The sequence below is a fragment of the Mus caroli genome, unplaced genomic scaffold, assembly GCF_978045245.1.
Source record: "Mus caroli unplaced genomic scaffold, Mus_caroli_1 scaffold_13, whole genome shotgun sequence".
Taxonomy (NCBI): domain Eukaryota; kingdom Metazoa; phylum Chordata; class Mammalia; order Rodentia; family Muridae; genus Mus; species Mus caroli.
Window position 1 is genome coordinate 25,306,683 of NW_028227268.1, and position 6,061 is coordinate 25,312,743.

Sequence of the window (6,061 nt, forward strand, 5' to 3'; positions counted from 1 at the left end):
CCAAAGCCCACATTCTACCTGCAGCTCTGTCTGGCTTCACTCTGACAAAAAGTGATGGCCCTGGGGGGTTCTCCCCAAGGTCCCCAAGGTAAACAAGACAACATTCTTTTTTTTTTTTTTTTTTTTTTTTGGTTTTTTGAGACAGAGTTTCTCTGTGTAGCCCTGGCTGTCCTAGAACTCACTCTGTAGACCAGGCTAGCCTTGAACTCAGAAATCTGCCCGCCTTTGCCTCCCAAGTGCTGGGATTAAAGACATATACCACCACTGCCCAGCAAGAGACAACAGTCTGAACAGATCCCTTGGTTCAAAGTCCTAACATCTTGTGTCTGACAGGGTGACTCGATCTACTTGAAATCACTGGGACAAATCACATTTCACACACATGTTCCTTTCCAGAACTCATGTTGCCTGTGCACTAGGAGGGGCTGGAGAGGTAGCTCAGTTGGCACAGGACTTGCTTAACATGTATTCAATCCCCAGTACCAAACAAAACTGGGTGTGGTGATGAACACTGGGGAGGTAGAGGCAGGGGCTTAGGGACTTAAGGTCATCCTCAGCTATATAGTAAGTTTAAGGTCAGCCTGGGCTACATGAAACCCTGTCTCAAACAACAACAACAACCAACAAAATTGTTCTAACAATAAAAATGATCTAATTGACGTATCGATAGGAAAACTGAACCCTTCAACAGAGAGAGAGATAGTTCAAAGTCATCCAGAAAGTTAGAGGCAGAGAAGGCTAGACCTTATCTTTTAGTTTCTGGGTTCCTAGTTCCTCACTATTTCCTACGCTGGTGACCCTAGACACCAGCTCTTTCTTCTGTTACTGTTGACTCTCCAGATTCCTGGAAAACCAGGCAGAGTTCAGATATGGGATCAGACAGTTTTATTTATCCTTCATTTATCTAAAAGACATTGAGCATCTACCAGGGCCAAGCACTGTACTGCTGTACTGATTCACTGATAAATCCAAATGTCACTAGCAATGACCTGTTTTCAATCTAAAGGATGAGCCCCTCTTAGAAGAGCCTTGTGTGTGTGCATGCGTGTGTGTGTGTGTGTGTGTGTGTGTGCGCGCGCGCGCGCGCATGCATGTATACACCCTGTATGTCTATTCATCTTTATTCATACTCTCTCTCAAATTGAAGTCCCCAGTCTTGAATCCCTGCCCCACATTTTGCCCAGATCTCAGCCCAACCCACTCCAAAGACTTCCCAGAGATCCTTTCTGGTCCTTCCCCACCCTCCTCCCCCACCCTCCATCTCCCTTTTATCTCCCTTCTTAAACTGAGAAAGTAAGAAGCTTTCCAGACCTCTCTCTCTGATCTCTTTAGAGTGAAGACCTGGTCTTCTTTTCAGAGGTCCCTGTGCTAGACAGGGGATAGCCTCGCTTACCGGTCCATGGAGCCCGGAGCTGGCAGAAGCAGTGAGAGGCACGTGGGGTGACAGGAGAGGCAGGCTTTATAAAGGAGGCGACAGTTGGAGCCAAAGAGGGAGGTGGGAGAACAGGCAGGATGCTGCCAAGTCCTCTCGGCCTCAGAAGCTTTTAGGATAATCCAGGAAGTAGTGGCCTGACTCTCATGGGGGGAGTGGTAGTGGATGAGATCTGAGTCTCTCCTGGCTGCCAGGAAAGGAGGCTTTCATCTGGAAGAGGCAGCTGGGGGTGGGGGCAGAGTGCTGCACAGGACTTCCATCTCCAGAGTCCAGAGTGGACAGTGGGAGACGGACCAAGTGGTTCTTGTGGGATGTAGGAAATGAGCACATTGCTAGGGGGGGTGGGGGACAAGGGGGCTGGAACTCTCTGAGTCCCAGCCTCCTCACACCCCGCCTCCCCGGGCTTTTGAGGTTTTTCTTCCATTGACTTGGATTTCGTGGGAAAGAAAAGAAGTTCCAGTGTTTAAGACCCAACATACACACACACACACACACACACACACACACACACACACACTCACATACACACACTCATACACACACTCATACACACACACACTCACACACACTCACACACACATACACACACTCACACACACACACTCACACACACACTCATACACACACTCACATACACACATGCACACACACTCACATACACACACTCATACACACACACTCACACACACTCACACACATACTCTCTCACGCACACATCCACCCAGATTCACACTCACACAAAAACACATCCACTCAAACTCACACTCACATACAAACACATCCACCCAAACTCACATTCTCACACACACACACACACACACACACACACACACACACACACACACACAAGCCAGTCTTTTCCCAAAAGCTCCTAACTGGAGGTCTGGTTACTCCAGCCAGTCTTGCTTACTCCCAGGAGTCTGTTCTCACCACCCCCACCCCTGTAGTGATTTATGTCTGTTTTGTTCAAATCCTGACTTGGAACCCTCCTAGAAGAAGCCAATGTAAAACTTTCTGAGTCTGGTGCCTCATTTTCGAGTGAATGAGAAGCCCCTCTTTTTCACTGAGCAGGGACTGGGTGGCTTGGGATGGACCGAGTGTCTCTTAGACTAGAGTTGAAGCCCACCGTGGACTTTTACAGACAGCAGCCCATCTGGATCCACAGGGAAGCAAAGAGACTGGAGACTGGAAAGAGCAAGGGCCTGGAAGGGAATCCAGAATCCTCCCCCACCTAATTTAGGGTGTCCACTGGCTGACTGGAGCATGTCCTGGAGCAGAGAGTGAGACACAAGACTAGGAAGAAGAAAGGAGATTAAACAGAAGGCTGTCTTTCTGAAGCTCTCCGAACTGGGCATTCTGACCCACATAGGAGAACGGCCTTACCATAGGACATGTCCCATTCCCAACCACAGGAACCCTAAACACTGAGGACAGGTCCCTTCACATAGGAGAACAGCCTGCGGCCTTACCATAGGACATGTCCCATTCCCAACCACAGGAACCCTAAACACTGAGGACAGGTCCCTTCACACACACACACACACACACACACACACACACACACACACGTACATGCACTGAACCCAGTATCTCAAGGCTTGCTTGCTACCTCTCTCCCAGAAGTGAGCCAGGGAACCCCCACCCTAGCTCCTCCCCCTCCATCTCCTCCCTGCAGTCTCCAGACTGGGGATTCCCAGTCTGTTCATTAGCTTTTCAGTAATTATTGAGTAAAGGCCTCCCGGCAGGTTCTTCCTCTCCCCATTTCAGAGATGAGAAAACTGAGGTGGTAGAAAACCACCCATCAAGCAGGAGAGAATAAAGCGATGGGGGAACTTGGGAGGCAAAGCTGCACCTTCAGTCCTCTGCAAAATTAAGAGGACAGGGCCAGTACAGAGGGGATTGTGTGGCAAGACCCAAGCTGGCTCCAAGGAGGGGCTTCCCTGTCCCTCCCCACCTTCCAGCCTAGAAAATCCCAGTGGGGTGGGGGGAGGCGTGCAGGAGACCACACAGGTGGAGTAAATAGAGTTAATACGGGAGTATTATCACCAGGGCATTTCCTCATGGATAAATGTCTGAAATACCAAAGGATGCCTCCAAATTATAGTTAATTACAGAGTTGATTTGCATAAATTATAAGGTGAGCATACAAATTCTTTCAATCGGTTCCATATGCTTAGGTAGCAGGTCCAGTCCAGAAGATGGGAGAATCTGAGGCTGGGGGATTTGAGAGGCATAAGGATTATAGCTCAGGACCTGGACCTGCAGGGCCAGCGTACCTTCCCCCAGAGCCAGTGGAGCAGGGGCAGAGGTGTGAAGAGCCTAGTGAGGAGGGGAGTAATGAACCCAGCCAGGACCCTGATTGTCAGGAGACCCCTCCTCCTTAATCACTTCTCTCCCAACAATGTGCTTTCCCCACCACCAATGGGGGTGAGGTAGGATGGGCTCCATGGGGCTCAGAGCTAAACAGTGGGGCATTATTAATACTCTGGAGTAAGCCCTCACCCTCAGCCCCTTTTCAGTCCTAAGGGAGGGACCTGCAGAAGGAGCTGGAGGAAGCTGAAGACCATCAGGGTTAATGGTAGATTCGGTCTGGTGGCTTTCAAGCTCCCACTAAAGCCAGCCCCAGCTCACTCCTGGAGCCAACCCTCCATCTTAAGTCTGATATTCTGCTGCCTACACCTTCCAGGTGGCTCCTAGGCAGCTCAGACACCCAGACTCTTGTCTCCAGAGCCTGGGCCCATTTCCCCTGAGCTTGCCTCCTGTCCCCCTCCCTCCACCCCACCTGCTAAGACTCTGCTTCCTTCTCCAGCTCTCTAATTTGTCCCTCCCTCTCTCCCTCCCTCCACCATATCATCAGCCCCAGAGGCCTAGATTCAACTCATCTCTGATCTCTCCTTGTTCCCCAGCCCCCATGACCTGCAATCCTAGGTTCTCCCTGCATTCAGGGGGACCTTCTTTCCCACTCTCTAGCTGACTCCCTCCTGCCTGCAGGTCTCTGAGATTCCTCCACATGCCTGCCCCAAAGGGGGGTGGCGGGGCGGGGGCAGGGAAACTACTAGATTAGCTGGGGGAGGGAGGCAGTGGAGTATATGCTGAAGTCCCCCAGGTATGTGTGGGTGGAAAGCCTTTGTCCTCTCTCCTAGTCTCAGATGGGTAGAGGTGAAGAAAGCTAACAGTGCCTGGCATTTCCTATCTCTTAATTATTTGTTAAATGAATAAATTAAGAAGAACTGAGCACTGTCCTGGGGAAATTCTAGGGAAATGCCAACTTCCCGAGGAACTTAAGTTACTGGATGAGTTTCTGGGGTCTCCTGTGGGATCTCTCTCTGACTCTCTGTGTCTCTCTATCTCACATCTCTCCATGTCAGCAGGGACAGAACACCCGGTCTGGTCAGCACTCAACCACTAGTCCCAACCCCTCCTATGGGTTTTCTGCCACCTCTATGTCCGCTACCTAAGCTGTCCTGCAAACCAAACCAAACCAAAGAAACAGACTTATCCTCCTAAAATGCTATTCCCTTCCCGCTAGCTAACTCATCCAGGGCTCTCCTGTGCTGTGACACCACAGACCCTAATGTCTGGCCTTAAAAACTCCAGTCTTGGTTTCCTCTGGTTCCTATAAAAACCCAGTGGCCCTCGTTGGCTGGATCCATTGATGCTCTCTAGCACACCTGGCCTTAGCTCTGTGGCTCAGTCTGTCTACCCCTTGCCACCCATCCCTGGCTGGGGAAAGCCCACCGTCCTCCAAGCCTGCTTCTCTAGGAATCTGCTCTTATCGGGAACATCAGTGGCCTGCTCCTGGAATTTCCCTAGCTAAATTGCCTCACACTGTCTCCACAGGGCTGGTGCCTTATCTTTCCTGCTGGTTCCCAGCTCCTCGGGGGCAAGAACTACCTCTCCATACCACACAGGCCTCCTTCCAGGACCTTTCTTTGTGAAGGAAGTGGAGAAGCCATGGCCAAGAGAAAGAGGAAGGTCTCTCTGCGACCCACCCAAGCTTCTAAAAGCCTCTAACTTCTAAAAGTCTGGGGCAGATGCAGGGGACACAGCGGGGCTTCTGAAACCTAGAGACCTAGAGATCTATCACCTAGAGAGTGATGTGCATGCGTGCATGCGGCTTCCCTGGTCTCCCCTAGTGGGTTAATGTCACCTGACAAAGGTGGAAGGACCCAGAGGCTACCAGGGACAGACCCAGCTGGTTGAGAACTGGAGGTTGAAACCTGCCAGGTTGTCAATCTTATTACAGCCAAGGGTTGAATAAGTAAGATCTGGGATAAAGGGCTGGCTGGGTAGCAGTCAAGAAGAAGTCAAATCATTGCCCCCTCTGGATGAGTTAAAATTCTTCTCCTAATGGTGGACAAATCTTGATCGTGTCACCACATTCACTCTCTCCCCATTGCTGACAAGGGAAGCTTGCTCTTTGGCCTAGAATTTAAGTACCATCCCCCATCTTTTTTTTCCAGCCATATTCCTTCTGCCTCTCCAGTGCTCAGCCTCGGGGACGCATGTCCCATGCTTCTTGAGAATAAGCTTCTGTACCCTACGGTGGCCCTTATGTGACATTCACTTGCCCATTTTTCATTAGGGCTCTGATGGATGAGCCTATACAGGGGCTTTGAAACTCATGTT